The sequence below is a fragment of the Ambystoma mexicanum genome, chromosome 7q (assembly GCF_040938575.1).
Source record: "Ambystoma mexicanum isolate Mex_15411 chromosome 7q, UKY_AmexF1_1, whole genome shotgun sequence".
Taxonomy (NCBI): Eukaryota; Metazoa; Chordata; class Amphibia; order Caudata; family Ambystomatidae; genus Ambystoma; species Ambystoma mexicanum.
Window position 1 is genome coordinate 632,785,543 of NC_090941.1, and position 13,995 is coordinate 632,799,537.

A 13,995-nucleotide genomic window follows, 5' to 3' on the forward strand; every position below is an offset into this window, starting at 1 on the left:
CTCTGTGTAGCACAATGATATAACATCGTCCTGGGGGTCATGTGGTGGTGGCTGGCAACCTTAACTCAAACAGTATTTCACTGGGGATAGAGACTCCAAGGTCGACTGCAAAAAAAGATCAGCAAATGCTTAATGGCATCTTATGAGAGGAGTGTTTCACCAGTATGGGTCTTCTTCCACCGAATGGCACTGTAAAGGGAGATATTCCGGCATCCGTGACATGGTCAAATGGGAAGAGTGCCTCTATCATTGATTATATCTTTGTGGATAGGTGGATGCTGGACAATTGTTCACTCTTTGAAGTTATTAAAACGACATGCAGTGATCACTCCATCTTAACTGCAGTTTATGACCAATTGAGATTTGCAACATTCAGTACCCCCTCATTGTTAGGGGGTGTTTGGGCAGCCAAATACCCAGGGAAATCATCTTAAATGGTCAACAAATACGCTTGCCAGAGTAAATTAATCACTTATGGGTACGATTAGGGGGAAAACTATACAGGAACTACAATCAGAGCTCATGGTAGATCATTTTGGATGCTTCATTTCCAGTGTTAACAAACCCAATTTCACCAGGAAGGGTCAAGTAGCATCTAGGCCATTATCCCATGTACATGTGTACAATAGGGAGCTCATCCTTAGACAAAGAAAATTGGGAACTGGAAGGAAGCATATTAACAAAGATCCCTCCATCTCCTCCCAAGATAAATCAACTTAAATTAAAAAACTTGAGCAAGTCTATACAATCTTGTTGTAAGGGTCCACAGCGCTAGTGCAAAGACTCCAGTTAGACGGTGAACAAACGTTAGAAACATTGGTTGACAAAAACTCCAGAACCTTTTGGTGATTGATCAGTGCCTCTGGCAACATTCAATTGGGTAGATTGGTTAACGCAGTCACAGATAAGGACTGAATAGACCACTTTGAGGCATTAGATGCCCTACTGCATATAAGAAGGAATGATAACATGAATAGAGAGATGTCAAATGATGTACCGTTGGTACTTGATCTTTCACAGGAGAGACTAGTGAAATTAATTTGTGCCATAAGTATGAAACAACTTTTCAAGGCAAATCTGACATTATGGGCAGATATTCTGTCTATTCTGCTTGGAGATATTACCTGGGAAAGGGCACATGTAATACCCATCTATAAAAAGGGAGATAGGTCCCAGCCAGTGAATTACAATCCAATTGCCATTCTGGACGCAGACTCGAAAATATTTTCATGTGTGTTACTGGAATATCTGGAGTCATGGGCCACTAGCCAGAACCTAATATCAAAATGGCAGACTGGCTTTAAAAAGGGGATGGGCACCCAGCTGAATGGTTTATTGTTGAAATGCATTAAGGGGCAGGCTTGGGCAAAGGGGGGAATCAGGTTTTCTTTTCCTCAATTTATTTGGCAGCAGGTTTTGATGCTGTCGATCACTCACTGCTGTGGTCAAAATTTAAGAAATGGGATATGCCATCAGGGCTTCTCAGTCTGCTGGTAGCACTTCATAATAACTCTACTATTCAAGTAACATTAAACCAGGAGGGTCATCTGTCACGACCGGTAAAAATGCATAGAGGTGTCAGGCAGGGGTGTATATTGGCCCCCTTTTTTACTCCCTTTATATGGCAGATTTGGAACCGTATTTGCAATCTAGGGTTTTAGCAACAACCAAAATTGCAAATATTAGGTTCTTGTGGACGGGATATGCTAATGATTTCATTGTATTTGATAACACTCCCATTGGCCTCCAAAGAACTTTGAATGGATTTCTAGCTTTTGCTAAAGCAAATTCATTAACCATTAATGCGGCCAAGATTGACAAATTGTAAGAAACAGACTGCCTTTAAGTGGTATGTGGAGTCGAATCTTGTGGAGAGGATTGAATCTATCATATGTCTGGGCTTCAAGATTTTCTCTAAACCTTTGTCACTTTAGTTAGATCATGGCTGCTCTTGAAAACACTAAAGATATTAAATCAGCTTCAGAGGGTAGATACAAACTTTGGAAAATTCTCCTTACTGCCATGCAAATGCTTCTATGAAGGCAAAGTGGCACCACAACTACCCTAAGGATAGGGATTTACGACCCAACTGTGTTGGTCTATCTCCAATACCTTATGCCCTTGATGTGGAGAAAAATCCTTCGCCTCCCCCCTTCTGCGCTGCAGTCAAGTATTCGTTATGAATTTGGTAAAACTTCCCTTAAGGCGCGAGCACTGTGGAAATATCTAGCTCTTTATTGGAAAAGGTTGGCACTGATACCCAATTTGCTGTGGTGCAACTTTGCGCAAGCTTGTGAAGAGGATGGCATTCGTGTTGTAGGTGACATCAAGAGCATCGCCCACTTTGAAGGAACTGGGTTGTACTGAGCGTGATTTGGTGGGTAATCCGGATAAAGTAAAGAAAGATCTCTGTGCTTTAGATTGAGCCACCTCGGTGGATGAATTCCACGCGTATCCATCCCTAGTTCATTTAAAATACGACTATAATAATTTGGGAATTTTGCCTCCTTATTTGTCAATTTATGCCAGAAGAGCCTCACGGTCTATTTTTATGAGATTCTGATTGAATTTATTTTGAACAAAGGAGATTCTTTTGAGGTATGATCAGGTTGACTCTGAAGATGTCAATTGTAGATTCTGTAGTCAGTCCGAAGAAGCTAGTAGTCATATACTGTTAGAGTGTGTAGCTTTGGAAACAAAAAGAGTAAGAGCACTTTTTAAGTTTAAGAAGGGTCCGTTTTTAGGAAGTAATCAAATATGGAATTATTGTATGTCAGGCTCAACTACATCAATTGTGAATGCAGTGTGTACATTGTTTGAATCACTGTTTCAATGTAAAGAACCCTAGTCTGCTGATTATTTTAGGTGATTATCTACTTGATGTAGTTGAATGTAAGTCTTTTCTTTTTTTTTCTTTTGTCCTTCCTTTCTCCTTCTTTTTTTATTGTATTTGTTTGGAATTAATTTGTGGATGAAATTTTTTAAAATGGATATTTGTTAAAGGTTGGATAACGTTTTAACGAATAAAATAACAAAAAAAGCAGATGTAAGAATAACTGTTCAAGGCTTTGGCTGTTCCCCCTTCATGGGTTCAATGCCCTTCCCACTGGCATCCCTGCAAAACCTTGGTACCCATGAAGAATATACAGAAATAGTGCGGCATTAAAGCAAACCTGTCATCATGGACAGGAGTTTTGGAAAGGATCTCCAACATGCTCTGCCTCCCTCCTGTTTCCCCTTCTCACCTTCAAAGGGACAACCCCTCGTCTCCTCAGCAATTCCTCCACCATGCCCTCAACTCTCCTGTCATTATCCGAGAGACACCGTCAAATTCCCTCTTCGTCTCCTCCTCCCACGCTCACTTCCCCAGTCGATTTTCTCCCCTCCCCAACTCACACTTCCCCATTCCCTACCTATCACTCCTCCTTTGCCACCTTCCACTTCCTGCATTGCACAATGGTCCTTTTGCACTGTTTATGTTCACAGCATACTTTTTCCAATGCATTTGCACGCTCATACCAGATATAGTAGCATGCTTAATCAAACACCTAAGAACTTTTATTGCATCACCCCAATTGTTATTGACCTACATTGGGTGCACCCTAAAATCCCCATATCTTTCAAGACCTGCTGCATAAGTTAGAAGGCAGTGTCATCCTGTTCAACTCTCTATTTTGCAGATAAAATCACCATTTCAGCAGAACTGCAAAAGCAGCTAGGACACAGTTGGAATTCAAACCAAAATCTTGTCAAATGGGGGGCGATTGAGAGCTTAAGCAAGATGGCTGCCTGCTAATGGAGCTCCCGAGGTCAAGAGCAGGCCTGATTGCCTTATGACTGCTTCTGCTCATAGATAGAGGAATCCGACAGGGCTATTGAATGCTGTGGACAGTGCACCAGATGGCCTAATCAAAGCGCAATTCATTCAGAAGCCGCGTTACTGATCTTTGAGTGGCAGTGCGGCCTCCTGTGTGGCAGAGAAGCCCATGTCACGCCGTGGACCTCAGACTCACAGTGTGACCCGTGATCCGTCCAACACTTTGTGCATTGAGGTTCACTGACGGAAAGCACAGATGGCTACTATCGGCTGCGTACCCTGTTTTCTAGCAAGATCATATCGCCGGGATGCTGGCCTGATGCGGTGCCGCTGATTGCCTAGTGGAGGTACTTGATCTATGGAGTGAAGCACCGCCATTGGGAGCGTCTGGTTTGCATGTGACTGACGCCCTAATAGAGCTATCGGTTTGAGATTCTAAGAGCATTGAGCGCGCACTATGGCTATCCAACTATATGCTAGCTGAGGCACATGTTATTTGAACTGGTGCACTTGGCCCACAAGCCCAACCCAGGGATTACAGGCAGACACGCTGCAGGCTAATGCCCAACACACCAGCGTATGTGCGCAGTCTTGTCTAGTGGTCTGGGTCACAGATTAGACTGGTGTAACCACAGATCTGTCCTACTCTATCAGAGACTTTGCAGAGGGGCTGGACACACATATATGGCTGATCCTCGCGCCAAATTGCAGCCCGACACACAGAGCATGGTGAGGAACACTGTTTGATGTATACATGGAAGGTGCTTCCTTATACTTGTGGTAATAGTACACTGGCAGTTACTGTAGGTGATGGCATGGCACTCTTTGTATGAGGTCAGTGTTTGCTATGAGACATGTACCTCTTTGGATGTGCACTCTATGGAGGAGTGTGCCGGGAGCAATCATAACTCTGTGTAGTTCATAATAATACGCAGAGGTGATGACTTGTGACCAAGCCCTGACACTCTAGATATGCCCCGGTCTTCCTCAGATTCGGACACCGACCACACAGAGGGAAGCAGGACCAAGTCTGTAAGTACACACCGATATACCAGACACCCCAGCAAGATAGACGTCCAGATGCAGCTTCAGGCCATACTGGCGGAAATTAAAGTCATTAGCCAGTGCACTCAGGAGACCAACAACCCTGTGCAAGACATATTGAAGGAGTTGAAAGATGTCAACAACTGCATCAATGTACAGACTGAATGTACTACCGAGAATGAACGTAGGATTAGTGCGCTGGAGGACAACCATGAGACCCTCTCCACTGAAGTTGTCGCAACAATTAAGGTGGTCCAATGTCTTGGAGCAAAGATGGAAGACCAGGAAAATAGGTCAAGACGTAATAATCCGCATCTGGTCGGTGTCCCAGAGAATGTAGAAAGTGCTGACATGGAGGGACTCTTGTACACACTGTTTCAGGATAGTCTGAAGATAGCTATTCCACGAGACTATGTCATAGAGAGAGCGCATAGAGCCCCAATCCCGAAAACCCAATAAGGGTAAACGTCTGTGGATTATAACACTTAGGCTCCTGAACTTTCAGCACAAGCTAGCTATGTTGAAAGCATATCGAGCTGTCAGCATATTGATGGGCCCACAATACGCGTGTTCAATGATTTCTCTGCGGAGGTCTCCAGGTGGTGGAAGAGTTGAACCCACTATTTGAGGCTCCAAAGGCTTCAGACCAGCAATACTATCTTAATTTCCCTGCAATATGGTGTTTTCAGCATGATCATCAGTGCACACGTTTGAGTCTACAGAGGATGCTTGGTGTTTCCTGTAACAGCAGACAATAGTTGCAGAAGATCAAAGGACGGAGACACCGGGCAGCCTCACCTCATTCGAATCAGTGCCCACAATGGGACCTTACTCTCCAAACTTTCTTGAAGAAAGCCGACAGACCACCCAGAGGCCCTGATCAGAAGATGGACAAGAGACCCAAGAGATGACTTTGTGTGTTGCTCAAGCGACTCACAGGGTCTAGGTTGACTCTAGTAATTGAACGCATGGTCCTATGATTTGGGAGAGCAGGTCTAACTGTCTAGCTGGGCACATATGCTAATTGTACACATTTTGATGAACTGACTCTACATTCTTTCCTCACTGCAATAGGCGGCTGCCCAGTGCTCAGCATTTATGTTCTTTTACAATCCTCATGAATCTTTATATGACACATCAAGATAGCAGAAATCCTCCATCTGCTATGGGCCACTCTCTTCTCTCTTTGTGAGAATTCACCTAGGGACTGCTCAATGTAGGCGGTTCATCTGTTGCCCTTCTGGAAAAGTATGAATGCTTGTTTTGCTTCTTTTTGTTTTCATTCCCTGGTTTGGGGTTCCTCGCTATGTGTGGGACAAGTGTGGAGGTCAGCTTGGACTTTCCTATGATCCCTACATTGGCTGCTTGGATTTCTTATTGGGGTCCTACTACTAGACTTCAATGTTACTTACGTTTGGGAGGTTACTAGTGAATGCATACAACCAGCGGGCAGCTGGGCAGTGCTCCATTGGAATAATGGGCGGGTTGTCCGGCATCATGTTTGTTGTTTTGTATTGAGCATGTTTTATGTTTACAGACGCACACTGACAACAGATTACTATTGTCACAGTATGCACATCATATCGCACAACAATATATCGATCAATATCGCAAAGTGGGAATGCATATGGCAGCGCTAAGGTACTACACCGAGTATAGGCCACCACTACCTGGTTTTAAATTGCTGCACTTACATGCATCGGGGTTAATGTATAGGGTCTGGAAAATCCAATCAAGAGATGCAGGCTTCTAAACTATATGAGAGATATGCAGTGAGTCATAATTTTCCTACAAGAAATACACTTAGATAAAACAGAATCAGCAAAGATCATCAGGGGATGGGTGGTACAGGCGGTTCATGCATTGTACCGTATAAAACTGGGTGTTTCCATACTGGTTCATAAAAGGGTGCCGTAACACTGTCCCGGACAAGGAGGGGTGACTTGTTTTGTTACACAGTGTACTGTATCAACTGTGTATTAACCTTATTAATAATTATGGCCAAAGAAATGATTCACCCGGATTCTTCACGCACACTTTTGCATCTTGCGCTTTGTATATGGGCCAATTAACATGAGGTGGCAACCTCAATATTGCCCTTTCATGGGAGATGGATAGACAAATGTCAGCATCTAACCATCAGCACACTCCCCGAAAGAACAGGACCCTCCTTGCCCTGATGGACGAATTACATATTGTAGATGTGTGGAGACAGGTACACTCAGATCAGAGAGACTACACGTTTTATTAGTATCAGCACCGTAGTTACGCTAGATTAGATTATTGGCTGATCCCATTCAAAATTAGCCATATGGTTGAACAATGCAACATACCTCCTATGACACTATCGGATCATGCTCCAGTCTTGCTGAAGATGACTTTTCCAGATGATCCCAGACGTGCTCCTACCTGGAGACTTAACTTGGCAACACTGCGCCACCTGGATTTCACAGATCACTTGATAGAGATCACAGATGACTTTTGGCGGTTGAATCTGAATGCTGATTATAATTCCCTCAGATGCCTGGACGCGTATAAATCCCTTCTAAGGGGAAACTGCATCTCACAATGGGCACATAAACTTGAAACATGGGCCACACAAGAAACACGCCTGACTTCTGAGTTACAAGCAGCAGAACTTATACCTAAAATAAATAGAGACCCCGCCACCCTGGCGCCAGTGGCTAAACTCAGATCGTAAATGAAACACATTTCCACTATGCGCATGCAGAAATCTTTCTCCAAGTGGGCCCACACCTTCTTTGTAGAAGGGGCTAGGCCTCTACGAATGATGGCTTTGGCGCTTATGGGGAGGCAACATGCCCAAACAATAGAGAACATTTGTAGTACGCAGAGGGAAACACTGACAGGGGACAAGAACATTAATACATTCTTTGCCGAATACTATAGGGAATTATATGCTGCTCCTGCATATAGAGGCATAGATCACATGCATTCCTTCCTACAACACATACTACATCGATGTACCACTTTGATAATTGATGCCAATTCGGTCCTTTGCTTTTGCTGCCACATTGTATTAGTCTGCCCCATGCTACGGCATAGGCCTGCCCCCACACTGATGTCATATTGTATTGACCTGACCTTAGGCCTGCCCCCACACTGATGTCATATTGTATTGACCTGACCTTATGCTATTGATGCCATACTGCTAATCCCTGCGCTGCACCTCTGCCACATTGCCAACACTATGCTACTCTGCATCTTCTTTATCATGTTCCCATTCTGTGTTGTGCATAACAGTGTACCTTGTAGTGATAATAACTAAATAGTCTACAAAGATGGCCTAGCTAGACTGGCCTGCCCTAGGCACTACCCGATCGCCTGCCCCACACTGTTTTTGCCCACCACGCCAGCCTTCCCACAAGGCTCCCAACATGACCATCCTACCTATGGTAGCGCTCACGCATATGTCACCCATGCTAATAGCAACACCAATAGTCCCAAATGGCACGACCCCAGCCCAAACTCATCACGCCCTGCTCGTGATCACAGCCCAATTAGCACTAACACCCAAGCAGACACACACACCACAACTTTCGACCTGACTGAGCGTAACAACAGACTAGGCACCAGACTCGCCCATAAGATTAGCAACCAACCGACTAAACCTCACACCAAGACCAACAAAACAGAATCTAGTTTCTAACAATTCTAACCCACCTCCCGTAAAAGGAGCACTTCTAAATGTTAGATCACTAGTCGCCCATTCCATAGAAACCGCTGACATCATCCTGACCACCAAACCTTGATTTCCTTGCAGTGACAGAAACCTGGTTGCATGACGTTGCAGGCCCATCTCTATCCCTAGCTATTCCCCACAACTACTCCATCCTCACAGCCGATAGACCTAACGCTCGAGGAGGTGGTGTAGCCATCATCTTTAAATCTTCTCTCGACATTAGACTAGCCCCCTCTTCTCCGCTAAAATCATGTGAGCATCTCACAGTCAAACGTCAAACATCCCCCAAGAGCACAATTATGGTGCACCTAATATACAGGCCTCCTGGCCCGCCTGGATCCTTTGAAGAAGATATCACATCCCTAGTAGCTGAGAGCTCCAAACCTTTCGCACAAATCATCATCCTTGGGGACTTCAACCTCGGGTATAATGACTCCAACGACACCCCAGCCACCTCCCTGGCCAACGCACTAACTGAGCACGGCCTCACACAACTCTGCTCCCAACCCACACACTCGAAAGGAAGGACTCTCGACTGGGTAACTGCTCTTAACTGCAACATTACTCTCAAGAACCCCCTACCCCTTGTCTGGACGGATCACCACCTCCTTTTGCTTGATATCAATATCAATAACCTAGTGCCTAAAAAACATCCTCTTGCACCTGCCTGCCCAATGAGGAACAAGCGTAACATTACAGCTGAAGCTCTTATTCCCCTGGTACTCCCCACGCTCAACGCATTACCAGCCACAGCTAATTTGAACCTGCTGGTCAACACCTACAATGAATCCATGTCCAAAGCTATTGACCTAATTGCCCCATTAAAGATGCACAAAGAGAAACCCAAAGCACACTTGAACTCTTGGTACACCCCTGAACTCAAACTACTCAGACAAAGAAAAAGTAAACTTGAAAAACTGTGGAAAACAGTTCCCTCATCAGTAAATAGAACTAATCTTACTAATATCACCGCTCTCTATAAAATCGAGATAATTCGTGCAAAAAAAGAAACCTTTAATTCCAGGATTACCAAAGCAGGATCCAGCACTAGAGAACTATTCAACATCTTAAAGGAACTTGAAAACCCCATTCATCCCACAGATACCTGTACCAAGGATAAACCCTGGTGCACAGCCATGCAGTGTGCCCTCGCCAACAAAATCACCGGGCTCCAAACTAAAACTGAAAACAAACGACAGCAACTCTCCAATGGCCCGACCTCCAACCTAACCCTACAATCGCCCACTGATACCAATTCAGGTTTTACATTCAAAAAGGTTACTGTACCTGAAGTACAAAAAATGATAGCCTCCCTGAAACCTTCAAACTGTAAAGGGGATAGTTGTCCCGCTCAGATCATAAAAAGATGCAGCTAGGGATCTATCCCCCTTCATCACCAAACTAATAAACCTGTCCTTCACCAGCACTGCAGTCCCAAGTAATTTAAAACAATCTTGGGTCCTCCCACTTTTAAAAAAGCAAACTCTCGACCCGGCTATACCTACTAACTATAGACCTATCACCACTGTCCTGTTCTTACTAAAAATTCAGGACTACCTAGAATCTAACCAATTATTAGGAATCCATCAGTCTGTCTTTCGACCTCAACACGGAACAGAAACGGCCCTTGTTGATCTTAAAAGTCAGATCGATGAACTCAAAGATAAGGGCAGGGCTGCCATCCTTCTTCTCTTGGACCTCTCAGCAGCCTTTGATATGGTCGACCACAAAATCCTATGTAACCACCTGTTATCGGCTGCACACTTCTCCCACTCGGCGGTTACATGGATCCAATCTTTCCTTGCTAACAGGACCATGCATGTCTTTTCACCACTAGCAGCGGCCAACCCGATACCCATCACATGCGGTGTCCCACAAGGTTCATGTGTTTCACCTACTTTATATAACATATTTACAAAGCCCCTATTCAACAAACTGGACTATCTGGGTGTCACCTACACCAACTATGCTGATGACACCCAGGTACTCCTAACCCTATCAAGGTAACTACAACTCCGATATCTGCTGAATCAACAAAGTCTTCACCATCATTCAGGCATGGATGGCGACACATGGCCTCTGCCTGATGATAAGGCGGAACTGCTCCTGGTCGGCTCCCCTAACACCCTCTCGAAACTCGGCCCCAGCTACATCAGCATTATTATCGATGGAAACAGCATACCCATTGCCAAAAGAGTAAAAACCCTTGGTTTCTATCTAGACACCAACACCAACCTCTCTAAACAAATCAATATGACCGCCTCAGCCACTGCCTACACAGGTAATCTGATAAGGGCTTGCAGACCGCTACTCTCCACTAGCAGCTGCCTCATATTAGCCAGAGCACTCATACAGTCCAAACTAGACTACTGCCCCGGCTTATATGCAGGCGCAAACAAATCCATAATTAACAAACTGCAGGTCCTCCAAAACAACGCACTCCGAGCTGCACTTAATATTCCCAGAAGAAAACACATCTCTGCTATCAGAAAATCATGTAAATGGCTATCCATCCAACAAAACATTGACCTAAAAACCTTATGTCTCACTTACAAAGCCTTGAACCACCTTGCCCCTCCCTATCTAACCAATAAATGCACCTTGAAACCTAATATCAGAACTACCAGATCCACCAACACACTATGCCTGATGGTGCCCAAATAAACCCTAAAACGAGCCGGAGGAACCAGCTTCCCGGTTCTAGCCTCTCAACTGTTGGATACACTTCCACTGGACATCAAAACCATCTCTACCTTTCAACCATTCAGAACCCAGATTTTCACCTGGCTACTGAATAAGAACTAACCCCCACCATAGGTGACTCAGGACACCTCATACACTGACCCCTCCCAGCTCTCTTTCACTACCTCCATGTGTCTGTGGACACTAGCCTCTGTATCATTCTTGTGTACATATTATTGCCATTGTATATCTCCTATGCAAATTGTAACTGTATAAAAACTGTATTTGTAAATTATATAACTGTACTATATGTTTAACCTGTATTCTGTAACAATATTCTTGAGTGCCCATATACCCCTGGGTCTGGAGCGCTTTAGAAATAAATTAAACAAACAATTAAACAAACAACTCCCTACTATTTCCCCAATGGAGTTAACAATGTTGAATGCCCCAATTACAGAAGAATAAGTGGCTATGGCCATTTCTGGACTTGCCTCAGGAAAGGTGACCAGACCTGACGGCTTGCCCATAGACCTCTATAAATCAATGCTTGAGTTGCTCGTGCCGAGATTAACAGCGGTCTTTGTAGAAGTGGGTGATCTCCCGAGATCCATGCTTTTGGCAAGTATAGTGGTCTTTCACAAACAGGACGAGATCCAAGTGAGTGAAGTTCATATAGACTGATATCACTTATTCATTTGGATGCCAAGGTTCTAGCTAAGTGTTTAGTGTTTCTAGATGGACGTTTGGAGTGTCTACTGCCTACACTTATACATCAAGACCAAACAGTGTCCATTTTAAACCGTCACTAATCGTATAATATGAGCATGTCATCTCTGGCAGTTCAGACAAGGAGAATGTGGTTGTCTCCCTTGATGCAGAAAAAGCATTCGACAAGGTGAGATGGGATTATATGTTTGCTGTTGTTAATAAGTTCATCTTCAGGGGGCATTTTGTCAAAATGATAGAAGCCATTAGCCTCTAAATTGCATGATGATAGCGACTTGAAGGTCGAAGGGAACGCGGAGCATCTGCATTCCTTATATACCAACATTCTTTTATTGTATGTCAGATGGTCCTCTATGTAACCACTGTGGACATGCGCGATTCTACAGGAATATGGTTACAGTGTTAATTGGGATAAATCGGTGGTAATGCCATTGTGGCCTTGTATACCCCAGGATCCAGGTGGGATGGCCCTGTTTAGGGTACAACTAAGATCCATCAAGTAATTGGGAATACAATTCAGCGCAGATCTTATGGAATCAGTTGAACTAAATTACCCCTCTGTCATGGCTAAGACCGAGCAGGAAATGATCAGATGGAATTACTCTTGGCAGTATCAATGCAGTAAAAATGAACTCCATGCACAAACTAATTTACCTATCATACATGATCCCCTTGCCTCCGACAACAGTGATGTTTAGAGGGCTGGACAGACAAGTGGGGAAGTTCATAGGTCGTAATAAGAAAGCGCATTTAAATACTAATACTCGGCAAGCAGCCAAACCTGATGGTGGATTGGCATTGGCATTTTAGAAGACATACTATCTCGCGGCACTAACATGCTGGCCCAAGATGTGGCTTATTGGGCAGGAGGCTGCGAGTTGGCGTGGTATGGAACTAGTCGCAATGTATCCCTTCACTCCACAGGAGATATTAGCGATACTGCCTGCTCAACTATCCCGATCTACTAAGAAACACCCCATCATTGGACCTACACTCAGACAATGGCACTGAATGATTAAACTAACAGGAACCGACACAAGATATGCTCCCTTCTGGATTTGTGTTAGAGCTCTTCTTTCATATGGCTCGAAAGACGGGTTCTACGTCAGACAAGAGTCACACCGGCAAAATGTAAGGATTATGGACCTTTATGACGAGCCCACAGTGTTACAGGTCGGGAGGTGCGTGGAATACTCAGTCTCACAGACAATGAGTGGTTACAATACAAGGATCTCAAATCTAGAGTAAACAAACACAATACTCATGAGTCACGTATTAGCGATCCAGCTGCGTGCGCAGCAGAATTCGTCCAAGATCTCACTGATTTCCCAAAGATCAACATTTTTTATATGCTATGTATGCTGAATAACCTTGGAAGAAATATGACCCTTGCCAGTATGTGGGCGAAATATCTAGGGATAACTGCTGGTGTAGGGTCATATATACAACACTTTTTCAATGATCAACGATAGATGTCTCACACAATCTAAGCAGCAGGGAAATGCAATATAGGATCATCCAACGAGCTTACTTTACCCCAACTAGGTTATACACTATGAAATACTACAATCAATGGCCTGTTGGAGACAGTGTGGACAGACAGATACAATGGGTAATATATTCTGATCACACCGTTTTGGATAATGATCCTGTCAAACACATCCCACATTCAGGGCCCTAGCATCACCTACTCGCCCATGCAGATGCTGTTTGGTGTCGATCTAGATGAGTGGCACAAGGATGCGCTAATGAGAAAACATTCCATGTCATGCTGTTTGTGGCTCGTAAGACTATACTGATTAATTTGAAGGCTGAGCCCCCCGCCCGCGCCCCTGTGGAGGAAGATGTGGGCAATACTATTGTCAAAAACGTGGTCTGGAAGGGAGTGGGTATAGACGTGGGATGAGCGCCCCACAATCAGAAAATAAATATGGGACCTATTTGGTTTATATATATAATACATTAGGCACAGTGCTTTGTCCAGATAATGTATAGTTTGATGACTGCCACAGTATTCAGC